The 17,995-nt window shown below is 30.1% G+C and overlaps 1 protein-coding gene across 1 annotated transcript in view; it reads right to left on the bottom strand.

Annotated features, from left to right (window-relative positions):
• Positions 1-17,995, bottom strand: part of LOC126846657 (zwei Ig domain protein zig-8-like) — a 157,376-nt gene that overhangs the window by 114,598 nt on the left and 24,783 nt on the right. Inside the window, exon 2 of the mRNA XM_050586363.1 lies at positions 68-140. The gene's annotated coding sequence lies outside the window, so the exon portion shown is untranslated. The remainder of the gene's footprint in view (positions 1-67; positions 141-17,995) is intronic.

The raw sequence follows: 17,995 nt of genomic DNA, 5'->3' as shown, positions 1-17,995 counted from the left end.
AAAGTACAACCATATTTTTACTTGCCTTATGCTGAATTTAAGAATTTATTAAATCGCATTAGGTTACCTTATTAAAATCGAATTAACTTTGTTTCATTTGAATTCTTAAGAACTCCGCTATTCGTTCATTTGTTAAGGCTCTGAAACACAAAATAAGTTTTAAACCATTAAATGGATAACCAGAACACGTTAATCTGATAAATTATTTGAAAATTGTTTTGCGTCAAGTTAGTTCCGGTCATATGGATAAATGGGAAACATCAAGTATAACAACAACTCTAATTATCTTAACACAATGATTTTTGAGTGTTCTACATAAAAGTCCTAAATGTTTTCAACCGTAAAATAAACATGACAATTGAAGTCGACATTTACCAACGTTCTTGTCTAAAACTTACATGGCGATCTTTCACGTATAGTTAACTCAGCGGGAACCTATTTTTCTGAATTGCACAAATGCTCGTGTATTTCAAATAAACAAATTTACTTAATAAAAACCTTGCAAAATGAATTTGTATGGACATATATTACTTAAAATATGGGAACAAATATTGAAATATAGATTTTACGTATAAAATCAATTTTAAGTTTTATGTCTGTAAAATTTTACATTTTTTAAGTTATTGCATACAGTTAGTTTTGACAGTTCCGACAGTTGCGTTTGACTTCTCTTTGAAACTTTACGTTTACTTTGTTTCATATGAAAAATCAAATAGTCATCGTGTTTTACATCAAACGTCCGGTTTAGTGTGGTTATAACCGCAAATGTAGTTTACGAATGAAGCGTGGACAATATTTTGTTTTCTGAGACATGGAATGCAACTGTTAGATCTTAAAAACGTTTTCATCCTTTGGTAAGTTTTGTAATTTTGTAAGTTGTAATGAGGTATACCTACCAGACTCCTATTAGCTGTAAATTCGTACGGTAAGAATACTTTGTTTTGGATTGCTTACATAATTTAACTAACACAATATTATTATATATTTTTTAATAGCTACAAGAATTATAGAAATGTATTATGGGGATAAAATCGATTTTTTAAAGATATGGAACACACGTGTATAATGTTGTGTGATTAATAATAATTATAGTGTAACATATACTGTTGTTACGGATCGGTAATCAAGTTTAAAAGAATCGAGACTACGATTGAGAATTTTGGTGCTTAAAACAATAGGGCAGCAACCATTATGATTATAATTAAAACAAGAAGAGCAAAATGTGTAATGCAGTACCGTGCGATAACATTATTGTTTGTTGAAGACAACAACAGTAGGAGAAAGGAAAAAGAGAGGCAATAAAAGAGAGGTAAATAAAAAGGAAATTGCGTAATTACCAGAAAGTACGAGTTCGTGTGTAGTCATTTTCGTCGACAACAAGACTGTGTAAACTCTTAATCTAATTTTGCTAGTACTTTTTTGAAAAATTAAACTTCAATTATTGTTCTTATATGTATATATATTGTTGTTTGTTCATGAATAAAACGGTACCAGCGATCAGATAATAGGCCTGATATTGTTATAACAAAAACGGTCGACTATTGCCCACCAAAGTAGTCGATTGATTGCCAGATAAGTAAACCGCAGATACCTATTATAGATAGAACAACCAATGGAAGAACTTTGCAGTACATTTATAAAAAATATAAATATAAATACATATATCCATTAGATTCAAATCGTAAAATACAAACATAGTTGATTTTTCAAAACTAGCAACTAATGATATTACAAAAGTTTTTGTAGAAACATAATGATTCATTTTTGATTTTCTATTTGTCACAAAAAATAACTTAGGACCAGTACAAGGTAAACCATAACAAACGACAAAGAAAAACCATTATTGAACAAAATTTCAAATTTACTCAACGAGCACATCGGTTGCTGTTACTTTTTAGAAAAGCTTTTAACGGTACTTAGGTATATTTTGTATTCATGCTTTATCATAATATTCCTTTACGATTGTATTTTCGTTACTTTTCAAATATTTTTTTCTCTTCTACAATCTACCTCTCTTTGTGAGGGAAACGGGATAATACTTATAACGGGATTATTATATTATTCAGAGTAGCGTTTTTATGTTTCCGTCAATAATTTTTCGAGTAATCAGTTGCGTGCGTAGGCTAGTATTTTATTATATTCTAAATCATTTGACATACCTTCTCAGTCATCACATCGAAGCTAAAATATACACTTTTAGTTCTTTACTTTCTGTATATTGCACGGTTTGTAGCGACTTAACTATTATATAATACTACCTCGGCCGTGGAGAAAATCCTGAACCATCGGAACATAAGTACTAATTGAATTTCCGCTTTGTGTCCAACAGCGGTTAGCGAGTCGGAATAAAGTGTTATTAGAATTATTATTTTTTTTTTTATATTGTCCGTAATGACATCTAGACGGCAAAATATTTTTAGTTCACTCGATGAATTTTCACAGTTGACGGTTTCAAATAGGTTTTAGGGCGCGCCATTTTTAAAAAGCAGACATTTTCTGAACAGGACACGTTTTGCGTACAATTCCAAACGGTAGTTTCAGGTGAAAATAGGCGTTGGTAGTCGTATACACGGTGTGTAGTTTTGAAAACAATTTTCGAATTAACCGAGATGGTTTGCGCCAAAGGGTGAACCGCATGCGACAAACTGTTTATTATATTCCACACACACACCGGCGACGGGTTTAACCGGCGTTAACGCGAAATTCGCCGGTCTGTCTGGCCAATTGTGAATAATTAACCGTCAACGGTGTGTTGGCCGAGTAGAAGCGAGCTCCTTCGCCGTTATCTTATGTCGCGGCCACGGATACAATAATAATTATAATAGCGGCGATGATGATGATGATGATGATAATAATAATTATCAGGACCCCACGGCATACCTGCGAGTGCCCGGCCGGCTGACGACTGTGGTCGGCTTTGGCTACGGTTCCTGCGAGCGAAGGAAGAATAATATAATTTAATATAATATTCGCCAAACACCGTGACTGCGGCGTGCACCGCCGCCGAATCAGTGATCCGATTACGGAATCGAACTTTTGGCCGCGAAAACCGCCCAAGACTCTATACAGTGGCACCTGTCCAAAAACCACGGCAAACTTTCTTCGCCCTCGTCTTGAGAATAAAAAAAAAAATAAATAATAAGTGTATCGTTCGCCGAATGTCTTATTCTTATAATGCACACATATATATATATATATATATATATATATACACTTTGGTGTACAAAAAAGTAACACGAGTAATATTTTTCCTCGGGTACGTGCGGCCGATCGCATAATAACGCGCCCCGCCGGTAGACTTACACAAAAGCACCGCCGATTTTATCGGATGCGCTTTTCTCCACTTGGACGTCTCCGGCGGTACATAAAAGTATACGACCGTCCGATTTATAGTGTTTTTTATTATATTTTTTTCCATTCAACGCACAGACACGGAACTAACATTTCTACTGCCGTCCCTTAAGCAAATACTGTTTTAGTAATGACTTTCCGCTACGCCACACGACGTTTAAACGGGCGCGCGCCCCGCGGGTTTGCCGAAGAAACGGCGTGCGGCGTTCCGGGCTAGAAAATATTATCAAAATATGCCTTTCGAGAACGAGGATGGACAGATCAAATTGGATAATGCGCAGGACCTTGTGTTATGTGTAGACCCTTTGTAGGTTCGTTAGGTTTCGGGGCAGACGTTTCCCGTTGGACAGTTTCGCGCAAACCCGAAACAATATTATTGTCTGTGTACATACGAATGTATACGGACAATCAATACGGATTTGGAGTTTATCCAAAATATAATGAAATACACCGCGAACTGCTTTATAGATAAAACTGAAAAAATACATTTTATTGAGAATTTCGCCGAGAAACGCTAAGGCGATGATGCCTTTCAAAATGTTGTATGGTTTTTCGTAAAAAAATTAAATGGCCAAAAAGAGTTTGTGGGCGTATATTACAAAATTTGCAATAAGTCTATACATATAATATGTATCGTAGGATCGACAAATTAACTATTAACTTTTTATTTTCTACCAGGCTCTGTGGATAATTTTTTTTTTATTAAATTTTTTATATCTTTAAATATTTTTTGTTCGGTTAAGATAAGTTTAAAGAAAATTTCTCTTACTGAGTGAACAGAAATTTCATTTTTACAAATTAAAAGTGTAATAACAAAAGAGCATATAGAAGTATAAACTTAATTGTAGTGTTTTCGCTTTGTCTCGACACTTATTACCTAACGTAGATAGTATGACAAAGTTTCCTGTGTTTTTGTAATAGGGTACCATTTCGATAAGAACGTCAATGGACAATAGCCGTGATGATAGTATGAGGATTTAGTTCATAGAGTCTTATCTCCTGAAGTTGAATATATCTCTGTATGTGAAGTTGTTAAATTGTAATCGGGGTTTGTTCCGAGAAAAAAAAACCAGACCGAATAAAACAGTACTCTTTGTTTGTGAGATATCCCATTATGGTCGACACGATAATATACTTTTAAGCTTAATGACTGTGTTTTGTTATGTTCAACATTTTAAAAAAAATTGTATTATAGTTATTGCTCATTAGGAACTAATAGGTTAGCAAAACTTAACATACAAATTAAATTTTATATTATTGGAAATAGGCATCTTATGAATATATTGTGATCATTGAATTAAATAATACTACCATTTTTCACATGACAAAATCAATATAAAGTTTGCGGCACAATTTAAATTGTAGTTTTAAAAAAAAATATTATTGGTAAGCATACCATGAGAATAATGTTAACAAAACATGCACAAGAGTCTAAAATACAAAATGATATTGTATTTCTACATATCACCGCTTGTTAAGTTTAAATTGAAACAAATAAACTTTGCAACTCTTTTTGTCCTTAATTATTCACAAACGCACACAACATTTTTTGCATATTTTACTCATCTAATATGGTTAACATGTACACAGTTTATTGTCAGAACATGTGGTTCAGTAAGAATTTGAACCCAACGAAAACTTGAGGTGTAATCATCTCAGAGTCTTGTAAATAAAGTATTACACTAAATATTTTTTTTTCTATATTTGTGAAAACGGTTTGCTCAATTGAAATGTATTTATTTATTTATTTATTAGAATGGAAAATTAACCATCGGAAACATATATCATTTCCGTTGATTGAATATTTATAATATTATAATATTGAATATTAATTTATATGTTAAGTCAAGTGAATGAGTTCAAATTTAACGAATGTATGTTTATGTACCAAAGTATTATTTACCAAGCCAATGAAAAAAAAGTTAGAAAATGATCTCTTTATTTTTTTCTGGTATATGTAGAAGGTTGTAGGACATAAGACGTATCATGTATAATGTAACATAATGAATGTTGTATAAAATTAGTTTTTAGATTCTATGTGGATCATGTGACCTAACCAAGCCTTACCTTTTTTCTCGGAAAAATTTTAATATATTTCTTTTGTCTATTTCTCAGGTAAGAGCTCTTTTACAAACTTAAGGGTTGAGTATTAGACTGAAGATAAAAATATATATTGTACAATGTTTACATATCATACAATATAAATATAATCTAGTCCTTGTAAATTTGTTTTGTTAAGGACATATTAGGGCATCACTAAACATTTTAAAAGCGATTGAATTTTTTTTTTAATGAAGTCATTTTTAGAAGTTATCATTTGTTTAAACCATTGACATAATATCTGACATCATGTCTTGTTTGTATTCCCCCCCCCCTTTGTTCTTAAATTTTAACTTTGTAATAAGTCTAAGGAAGTTTATATTTGTTTAAAAAAAAACAGTTTCATGTAAAAAAAACCCATTTTATGGTAGAGTTAAGAACCCCGCTTTGTCTTTAGAGCCCAAGTCGCTTTCGGCAAGCACGTGAGAATATGGCCAGGTAAACAAGTACAATACTCGGATCCCAAAACAATTATTCTTCCTTGAATTATTTCGACGTTTCGTGCGGTGTTGTATCTACGGTTAACGGCAACGGACAAACAACAAGAGCAAGGGATTTCTGTCTCCAACAGCCACTCCCTTTAGAGGAATGGTGGAAGTACATGAAGCGACTCGGCTGCAGTGCTTCGAGTTATTTATCGTAAGAACACCGCTCGTCCCCGGTGAGTTTAACTGCGACACCGATAAAAGTAATACAAAGTTGGACACAAAGCGTCACAGGTGATAAAAAATTCATACTTGTAAAGGTGTTTGTAGAAAGGTATTTAGGCTTTCGGGAGATATCGAGGTTTTGAGAAAACGTTGTGCACTCTTGTTGAATATGTTCATTATTGAATGTATAATATAAAGGTTCTGTACACACAATTGCGTTTTTTGGAAACAACTTATAAAGTTGTTTTTTTTATAAACCAAAGTAATTGAAATATTATAAGAAACTAACGACATTTTTGAAAACAAATTTTCTCGAAATTACCATCTAAAAGTTAGTGCTTTCGATATATATTTGTAGAGCGCGGTTTTTGTACACAAAAGTATACACAAGAGGATTCTGAATATTATTATGATCTAGTATTTTCGAAATAGTAGGTTAAGCGAACAATATTATTATAAATTTTATTAAATAACTGTTTGTATAAGTTTAGGTTATATAGTCCAAATTAAAATCTATATTCGATAAGAAGACAATATGGCACGAGAAAATAATAAATATGATTTTATTTGTTGAGTAATGACACTTCAAGTATTGCAGCTATTTTTTTCTACATTTCTATCTTTCATTGTTAGAACTTTTTTACTGGACTCGAGAATAAAGCTTATAGCTAGAATAACGTTACACTTTTTTAGCAACAATAGGAAGTATAATATGGACAAAATATACAAGTACCTTAACAATACCAGGTTTTTAATCTTATTACAAATTGTAATAAATGATAATTTAAAACCTAAAAAAACGTGGGGTTATATCCAAATTGTAGGGAATGAACGTATTTGTAAAATGTTGAAAGTAATAATATTAACTCATTGTCTATGCGAGCAACTCTAATTTAGTTCTTCTATTTTATCTCCAGTAAATACGGAAGGCCATTGTGAATAATTTGGTTGGAGTACAGCCAAGAAAGAAAAGTTTTGAAAAAATGTTTATTACTTAGTTTTATATATTTATTACAATTCCACTATCTGTACAATTTGTTAAATTAATCAATTCAAATAAATTGATAGACAAATTTATAGTAATTTATACTATTTAAGTGCTTTTAAAGTACGACTAATTTTGTTATTATAAAAATTCCCATTAAAAACGATATTTCCTGGTTTCTAATAACAATAAGTATGACAGTTTTTAGGTTTTATTAAATTTAGCAAAGCTGAAAATAATTGTTTGCTTTTACAAAAAAAAAAAAAAATGAAAATACAACCAGGGAGTAACAATAGTAATAATAATATAAAATATATTTTTTTAATTCACAGTGCATACACAAAAAAAGTATCTAGTTAGAAACAAAAACATAATATTCAAGTTGAAAACTATTGGCAAACTGAATAAATTTACTGACTTTATATTATTAAGAGAACGAATAATATTGGAATGATAACGTAATGAAATATGTTGGTTTGCATTGTATTATTAATATTTTATCATTAGAAATACAGTTAATCAAATGATTGCAAAAGTTTTTTTAATTAAACAAGTTCTTCCATAACTAATTTAATTAAACAACGCGGCACCTACACGATCGGAATATAAAATTATGACGTTAAGTTATTTTTGATTATCGTGTTTGTAGTTCTTATTTAACTAGCTCTGACAGGAAGTCGGCAGGCATTGGTTTTATTATTACATTTTTTTAATATTTGAAATCGTTTTTTTATAGCTGCATAGTACGAAAATTGTGGTACGTTAAGTTTTGAGTGTCACGTTTGTTAAATCTTAACATTTATTTGTATTATTAGCAAGGAAAAAGTGAAGAGCGCGATAAAAGGAAACATAAAAAAAAGTTTTGAGAGCTAGAATTTTGTATTAAAAAAAATTAATATTTAATTAGCTGACAGATATAAATTTATATATTATTTAAATAATTAGTTAACAGAGTTGTGAAAATTTGAGAAAAAAAATCATCAAATTTCCATACTCATAATTTTGCTTTGTTTTTAGGTTGTTCTCCGTTCTATTTAATACTGTTTTCGAGTTTTATAAAACCCCGCTAAAATATGATTTGATTAGTATGACTATATTTGATAGTACCTAATTACACAAATTATATAATAACTTTCTACCACAGTCAAAATATCAGTTTACTTAAAATTGTGTTTGTTATTATACAGAAATTAATTTTAAAAATATTGATAAAAACTAATTTTAAATAGAATAATGTTAGAAACCCTTTTTTAAATAGACAAAGCAAGTGTAAATATGTAGGGAAAGTCATGTGATCAACAGTCTCCCTCATTGGTTCTGTATAAAAAAAAATGTATAATATATTATACCTTTCTCTATCTAATATAATACCATGTATAACTTGTTAATTATGGACTAAAACCAAACATTGTAGGCTAAAGGCTCTTAAGTCGAAACCTTATTCCTAAAAACAAAAAAAATATTGTTGAAATTCAAATTTAAATAAATTTACAAACAATGAGAGGTCTAGCTCAAACATTACTCTATTTTTAGGAAAAAAACTGTTAACATGATTCACGGTGATAGACATTTTGTATTATATTGACATTTCTGTAATAATAACAAATCTGATTATCTGGTTTCCAAACCGAAATTCATTGGAATTAGTAGCACTGTTTACGAGTTCCCGCTAAAATCAAAGCCCACATTGTAATTATGTTACCGAGAAGCACGGTGGAATTCTATTAAATGTGAGCCTACTTTTAAGAGGTTTCATCGATAGAGGCTAAAGATAAAATTAACCGTATAGCAATTTTCAAATGTGATTCCATCAGGATTAATTGCAACGTTCAAAGGACTAACATTTAATATTGACTGAGAAGACATAGATAAATCAACAATCCCAAACGGTCTTCGGCTATCGCAATTACTAGGATTTCTCTCTGTAAATAGACAGGAGATTTAATACTGACATGTTTAATTGTCTACAGATTCCCAATCGGGAATCGTTCACTTTATTTATCTATTAAATTAAATTAATATAAGAAAGTAGAATATCATTGAAATAATACTCATATTATCTCTCCTTCTTAAAACATACTTAATATATACTTATGTTTTATCTTATACTGATCAAACTGTTATAATCCACGTTAATTAATTTGTACTAACAAAAAATACATTTTCAAATAAATTTTTTTTTTAAATTTATATTTTTATTAAAGAATAGTTCAAAATCATTCCAATTAGTTACTTCTAGATATTTTTGATATGCTGTATTAAATAAAAAAAATGGCTGTAAATGTGGAAAAATATACATTTTATATACTTGGAAATAAAAACTGAATGTAATTTGTTTAATTTACACAATAAATGCTGTAATGAAGGCCATATTCTGTGGTCATGATGAATACCATACATGTTTTCTTCAATACCAAAATCAATGTATTTTATTTTTAATACAAAACAAATTTCGATCAAAAATTTTTTTTTTTGTATATCTTATTGTAAGATATTGAAAATATTTTTCCGAATATAAAATATTATATTATATTGCTGATTTTTAAAAAAAAATCTTGCTGATACATAGACAATAGGGTCACATCAAAATGTTTCATTGCATACAATTTTGTTGTTTTAAAGTTAATTTATAATATTAAAATCTAGTTCCAGATATCAATTTTGTGCTAAAATTAAAATTTCCGCTATCAGTAACTTCCCTATCAAAGTGCCAATCACTTGTGTATTTTGTAAAATTATATACAAATATTGGCCTGAACGTTCGATACTGATTTTTGTATGCACGCTATAGTCTCATCATGATAGTATATTATCCGATATGGTTTTGTTGTTGTTATGAACAGAGGACCTAAATGCCTTAAGCAATCTCGTTATGTGAGTCGTGAGTCTGGAGGTCATCATTGTATTACATTTTGTTATAAAAAAATGAAATACCATATTTTACGTTACACATGTATCTTATTATTTATAGTTAATTTGTCGTTGAAGTTATATTGAAGTTCTATCAGTAAAACAGCAAGCTTTATTTTGCCAAAATAATATTCTAGGTTTGTTTAATTTATTTAATCGATTGTATAGATCAACCGGCCTATATATTAGGCTGCTCCATCTATTTATACAGCACTGATATTTTTCCTATTTTTTACTTTTATCGACATTATAGCGTGGCAGACAACAACGATGAAGACTGCGGCTTCAGTTTATGTTAGTAATTTAATAACTGTATTAAAACCGCTCTACACCGCGTTGTTTATTTTCAATAACCGATTTTAATTGTATAAAAACAGTATTCCAGGTGCCGTGATGAATTCTTGGACAGAGGGGTGGTGGGACGGGTGAAATGTTGTTCTATCGGAGATGAAAGTGTAGTGTTATAATTTGAAGAAAAAAAATAATTTTTTTTATTTACACACACAAACGGTGGTATTGGGGGGGGGGGGGAAATGCTTCCTTAACGCATACAGACCAAGTGCGAAATTCCGATTAGCTTTCACGTTCAATTTAATAATCGGCGGTGTCGGTGTGGCTGCCCCCTAAGTCCTGTGCGCATCACAAAAGCCCGTTTTCGTTTTAACCAAGATAAATGCTTTTATGCAAAAATAAATAAAGAACACTACTACTATCCTTTTTTTCCCCTGTGTACATTGAACGGACTCCTACCTGCAAATATTTTCCACCGTCGCTATTTTTAAGACCTCTCTTCGATAAACCATCGCGATAAGTGTTTTGAAGAGGTATTTCGAGTGATTAATTTGTACTTTCTTCGGGTCGAGTCAGTCATTTTTCCCACATTTTCACATGTAACAACCGATCATTTTCAAAAATCGAGATTATGCTGTGACAATTTTCTAAAAAAAAGTAATATTCTGTCATTTATATCTATGGAAATATACAATAACAATGATGTCTATACAGTCAATATTTTTACAAGATTCAATTTGTCGTATACTCATACTGTGTCAAAATATTTGACACATTCACACTATGTAATGAAAAAGAAGCATATTCTGATTGTCTGTTTTATTTATGTAGAATTAAAATCGTCTGTCGAACATTAAACAATTTTAACATTTGAATGGTACCAATAGTAAATGAATTTGCAACAATTCGATTCGATTTTTAATTTCTCGCCTGCCGAAGATATAATATGACATTTGGTCTTTATACTCGTCATTACACGTTGATTTGATTAGCGTTATTTGCTGTTTATAACTATTGTGATGTGTTGTATCGATAATTATTGTGGTTTCAAAGTTATTGATCCTACGTAGCTGTTATGTTGATGACTTAAACGGTTGTGAAACCGCCGGTTTAAACGCATTTACTAAATGAAACTATAATATGGTAATTAGTCGAACGATAATAGTATATTTAATTTAATAAAATACAATTCTAAAACCATAAGTTTTCTACTCGAAATAATTTATATTTTTTTTTTTTGAACACATCTTGTTTCTTTTTCATTTTTCTGTTTGGTTGTATCTATTTAACGTCATAATAAACACATCAATATTAAATTATTAATTATTATCATTATTAAATATCTCATATTTTGTAGTTAAAAAAATTATATTTAATGGATATAGAATAAGTGAGCGACTTTATAGCGTATTCGGACATTTTTTCTGTCGATAACAGACAGGATATTACCTTTTAATGCAAATTTTAACCAAAATCTTAACATTCTGTTTTCGCTATGAGGACTTAATCCAAAGAAAAAATGGCAAACGGTAGGCTTATAATGGGATAGACCGTTTTTTTTTTGTTTTTTAGCCATTTAAGATAAGCCGTTGCTAACCTGACGAAGTAGTTAGAAATAAAACACTAGGTCATGTTTTTCCGGAAGTGAGTGATTTTAACTTCAGTATAGGCTAATTTTATTTATTGGCTATAGTGTTTAATTTAAAAAAAATAACATTCAATAAACTAAAAAAAAAAAAATTATTTAATTAAAAGATTATAATAATGTAAAATGTATTGGCTTACAAACAAATGTATGTGATATGGATTGTGTTCAGTTCAATGAGGTTGTTTTTACAATTGGTTTAATTGTTGTAAAACAATAACTTACAACGGTAAAAGAAAAAGGGCATTGATACTTCAACGAAAGTACATAAATTGAAAGAGGCGAAATTAAAATATCTTAATATTAATCTGTAATTTTTAATTATTTAAGTTCTCTAGAGGGTCATGCGAACGGTGCTGCGTTGGAAACATTTTCATTTCCCGACATGCCAGCGATAAAATTATTACAAGTGCGTAATTTCCTTTAATGCAATTAATGTTGTGGGAGTACTTCCACCGCTGTCAGGCAACTGTGCTGGACCAAAAAAAAAACGTTTATCGGTGCCGCTATTTTATTAAACCGTCCTTCCTCGTCCCGTACAGAGCACCATTTCGGTGTGGCGGTGGATTTCGAAGAAAACAGTAAGCAAGAACTTACAGATACTGAGAAACATTGGAATTGTAGTAGTGTTTCCGGCACCGTATAACATTTAAAGTAATGTAGTCTCTTATTCATAGTATCGGAGGGGGGGGGGGGCGACACAGATTTTTAACACTCGAAATAACCTTTGAGTCGAAAGTTTTTAATTAGGTTTTGGTCGCCGAGAAACGAGTGGGCGGGGAAAAGGGTCCGAGGGGGGGGGGAGGGAGAGCTATTTGTCAACTCCGGAGAACAAACTTTACTGGGATGTTGTGCACTTTCAGTGACCCGATGGCCGACCCTCGCGGGGCCTTTGCCGTCGAAAGAGTAGAAAGAGTGACGGTCATTAGGCCGGATTCGTCAGCATACGGACGTCCGGTTGATATAAAACTTCCCGACAATTTGAGACACACACACATACACATTTCATTACTTTTTATATTTTTTTAATTTTTCGACCCGGCGCTAACCACCGCCGCCCGTGTCAAAGTTTGAGGTTAATTAAGCCACTATTAATGCGGACACGGTTTAATGCATTGCCCTGCTACCATAAACACCTCTCGTACATGTTATTCCCATTAGAGAAGATGTATAGGTATATAATATTAAATATATACATTATGTATATGTATGTTTGTGCGCGTGTAAGAATAGAGCGAAACTATCAGCTATGCAAGTGTGTACCCTTAGGAAGTTGATGTTTTAACCGCATCGTAAAGCCAAATGTAAATAATGTTCTCCGCTATATTTATATCTGTTCACGACCGGTACAAATCCGGCAGAGCAGTTTGTGAAACGTAGAAATTTATTATGGAAAACTATGAGTTATTCGGGCTGTATTATGTTCTAAGACTGTTCAATTAAATTGTTCTATTTACAACTGTAATTTAAACCATACCACGTTTGTATACTAATGTCACCGACATCTGTGACCTCGGTTACTATTATAACAGCTATATATAATATTATGACTATTTTGTTTTAAAGATTAATTCATATTAAAATATAAATTAGGTAATTAGTATGACTGCAAGTGATAAAATCACTTTTATCTCAATTAAAAAATTAAAAAACAATAAAACAAATTATGCAACTATAGATTTTTTAAATTTAAAAAAAAATGGTGTATGACTCTAACACATGCAAAAAAAAAAATTGAAAAAAGTATACATTTGGTTTTTTTCATAATTATTTGAGTCTCAAAAAATGTAAAAATATATATTATTTCATTATGTGAATGGCTCTTAAAATGATTTTAAATAAACTAGATTTATAAACTAGTATGTAAAATAAGCAAAAAAAAAACTCAAATCATACGACACCAATACTAAGTGTGTAAACATAGATTTAAACAGTGGGTTGGGCGAATATTGTGTACCTACCACTCTTTATTGTATAACTTTGAATACATTTGAAATAAAATGGTAAAATATATTAGGTTAACGTTGTATTTATACGTTACAAGTGCTGTCAGAATATCGTGCGACTGTGTTATATTATAATGGTTTTTTAGTATAGTAAATTTGCAAACTACTTAAAAAATCTTATTAAAAATGAATCGATTGATAGTAATTTTGTAAGGTTTTTTTTTATTACTATAAAACGTGTAGGTATGTAGTACGTATGTACCGTGTACAAAGTCGGTATAGTAGCTCGTTGTGGGTAAATAAAATTCCATTATACTTCGAACGAAGTTTGATATTATGAAAAAAAAAAAAAAAATAAGAAAATAAGTTTAGCTTTGCGATTTCGCCATGATCATTATTCGTCAGCCGCAGAGTAATTTCTAAGATTTGCGTTGAGCTGCCGGGACACCAAATGAAAAATCACTACCCCTCTCATCTATTGCAAAATCGCTTTGCTCGCTTAACGCACTTGCCGGATGGCGATAAAACTGGAGCTCGGCTTTAATGACCTAGCAAATTGTCGACGTATATTTAACAAGTCTTGGGGTTACGTGGCTTAACCTTTTTGCTCGTTTTTTTTTTTTGTCGGCCGTACCATTTTTCACACGCCGTCCCTAAAAAGAAATGCTTTTGCTATGGTAAATTTCACAGTGAACGGTAATTAATTCTAAACGATTTGATCGATTAAATTAATATATATTGTCGTTGACGCGTATGAAATTGTCCAAAATACATTTAATACAACATTTTCGTACGCCGTCCAACCGTATAGTGATTTTCCTTCTAAATTTTATGAAATAAAACAACATACACGTCATGATATGTGGATATCGGAAAATAAAAAAAATGTTTATTTTTTTTAACGGCTTGATCAATTGTTTTTGCCACGTCCAGCTTTGTTCGAAAATATATTTAGGGATCAAACAGTTTTTATCAATACCGGCACCGCAATATGTGCAGTAAAAAATTACAGTTTTTGTTTTTTAGACCACACACATTTTTTTTTCTGCGTCGGAACTATAAGATGTGTTTAATTTATCAGAAATAATGTATGACCTGTCGAGTAAAAAATTATTATTTAGGGTAATTGTTTCAAGAGTTGTTTAGATTTTATTATTACATTTACAACGTAGTAAACTTTCAGAGTAAACCAATGTTCTAGTATTTTTCATACAATGATGACTTTATGTCATGCAAACCACTTTAGGTAGTCAAGTCGATAAAAATATAACAAATATTTTTCTATTAATTTTTTCAGGTTTAATAATTTGATAAGTACATTTTATAAAAACGTTTTTTAAAGTATAAGCTTAATTTCATACTTTCATACAAATGTCTAAGATATAAAGAAATCTTTAAAAATATCTTTGTTTATAAACTAACGATGCTTTTCAACACAATAGCTTGTATTATAATTGCCGTACATGAAAAACAGACACCAACATGCAAGGAAACTTATGAGTTAGTTAGAACTCGTTAAGGTTTAAACGAAATATTATAAATAATAAAAACGGAATGTTATATTATACTTATGTATATGTACACGGTGATTAGGTTGGCTTTCTGTCTTTGTAAAACAGCTAATCTTTAAAAAAATGGGGTTTTTACTTTACTATCTGAGTACATAATCTATAAAAACTGCAGACAACAAAATATACATTTTTATTTCGTCGTTTTATGAATATTTTTTGGAAGATTATTGATGTTTTGCTTGCGTAAATGCATGTAATATGTGATGTCATTCCAAAGTTTAACCGATGTTCTATTTGATCGACATAGTGCCTGTGCACTTTTGTTTTCAATGTCTTTTGCTTCGCTTTTTATTGGGAACATCATTTATATAGTTTTTTTCCCCGGTAACACCTGTTCTCAACATAGAAAAAAAAGCATCATTTGGAAAATATCCACTCCTACGTTTAAAATTTTAGCGAACTAGAAAAAATAACAATGTAAACCTTTTTTCGTTTAGACGAAAATCCATTGCTTTAAATTCAATTTATTTTTACTTAGTAAGAGAGACTTTTTTTTTATAAAAAAAAAACTTTTCCTCTACGCGCCTGTCACAGGAAAAGTCGGTTTATGAATCAATGGAAACAAACGAGTTGTACATCATATTTAATTAATATTAAAATGTTTATACTAAAATGTCTTGAATACTTTTTACTGAAATGTTTTGCGTTGTCCAGATATTGATAATTTTTTAATAGTCAAGTCTAGAATATATCTAAACTGTTTTAACTATGCATACACAAATGTATATTTTGATTATTAAAATAAAATAAACGTCTAAATTAATGATTGATTACCTTCACTATGCTAAATGTTACAGTTAGGTTTATCAAAATATTGTAAGCAGTTGAAAATGTTTTTTTTCTTATACAACTTTTGAAATGTTTCAAAGCTGCAAATATAAAAGTTGTAATATGTTTGAATTTAACTACTTGAACTGGTTATGTTTGACATGGAGAATGGTATGTAGAGTACATTTGTTTTTTAAGAACCACATGTAGTTTTTATAGTGTTTCCGTTTCTATATATGAGGATTCTATTTTTATTATTATTATTTTCTCTATGTGTCTGAATATATGGTTATGTTTTCTATAAACCAATTTATTCAATAATATTGATGTAACATGCTATTTGGCTATTATTTGAAATGTAAACACAGTAAACGGCTTTAAATTTTTATGAAACATAGATAATACATTTTCGATTGTCTTTTGACTATTTATTGTTATTTAAAACAACTTTTTCCCTCTTATAAGTTACCATTCAAATTATTTTTTTTCATAATATTGTATCTATTCTACTAATGTAAAAAAAAAGAAGAAAAAAAGTATTAAGTGAATTACATCATTTTTATTTAGTTTTATACATCTAGTCAATAAACAGTGCATCATATAACTTTTGAATGTACAAAAAATAATTGACATGATCAAATGGCAAAATTGATTGAAACCTGATGTACATAAAAATGCGTAAATATTGAGTGTAAATAATTGGCATTAAACTGTTGTTATGGTTGTGCACATTGCGTTTTACTTGTGTTTGCTTGTTAACAGTGCTAACGATGCTTACACGGTTTAGATACGGTAAAATTATTGTAATTTTTATGTTTCATGGTCTTCATTAATGTCAATTAGTCGTTAGCTACCAATTAACGAAATCGCAATAGAGTAAACCAGCTACACACCAATATGATAATGAAAATACATTCGATTTTCAGAACAAGTAGAAATTTATATTATTATCGACGGTCTACTAACGGTAAAATATTATGGTTTTTAAATATGAAAAATCTTTGTCCCACTTTAAAAGTATATTACTACACCTACTATTAATCTAACAGATAAGCTATTTTTCCTTGAAATATCTTTGTATGAAATAATAGTATATAATAATATGATACAATGTATTATTGATGCATACAAAATAAAAATAAAAATATTTTAAAAAAGACATTAAACAAAATTTATTGGTTCGTTTTCTATGAAATATTTTACAAATATGCATAAAGTTTTTTTTCAAATCTTACATAAATAATAACTATGTATGTTACTTATTTTAGACTTGTTATACAAGAATAATATACTACATTCGTTGATGCTGAAATGATCTTTACACAGCGTATCCGTCAGGCGAAATGCGTGAGTTATAGTATCTAGTCGTTTACTACATTATTAGTAATAGCAATCCTTTAATCTGTTTAGGTCGAAATTGTTATTTATGTGGATAAAACTGTAAAAGAAATATATAATAGTATAGAGAATGGATTAGGCTTCGACTTAATAAAGTCGAAGCTTGTAAAGAGGGGAAAAAAATGATAACTAAATCCGGTTACCTTATGAGGTCGCAGTTGGATAACTTTTTATGGCGTATGATTTATTTATAGCACAGTGGGACCGAAACTATATCCTAATATAATATTAAAATATATTAATCTCTATCATAATATTATTATTTTTATCATATAAAGGTTTCTTGTTAATGTGTTTACGGTGCCATTATAACGGTACAGTAATTTAACACAATACTATATGAATATTATGGCTGGAAAATTATTGTTTATATTTTTTTA

The sequence above is a fragment of the Adelges cooleyi genome, unplaced genomic scaffold, assembly GCF_023614345.1.
Source record: "Adelges cooleyi isolate 19-005CV unplaced genomic scaffold, UGA_ACOO_1.1 ACOO_flye_CR_arks_rails_tigmint_CR_PRNA_9, whole genome shotgun sequence".
Taxonomy (NCBI): domain Eukaryota; kingdom Metazoa; phylum Arthropoda; class Insecta; order Hemiptera; family Adelgidae; genus Adelges; species Adelges cooleyi.
Note: the sequence above shows the minus strand (reverse complement) of the source record. Positions and strands in the feature narration are given on the sequence as shown.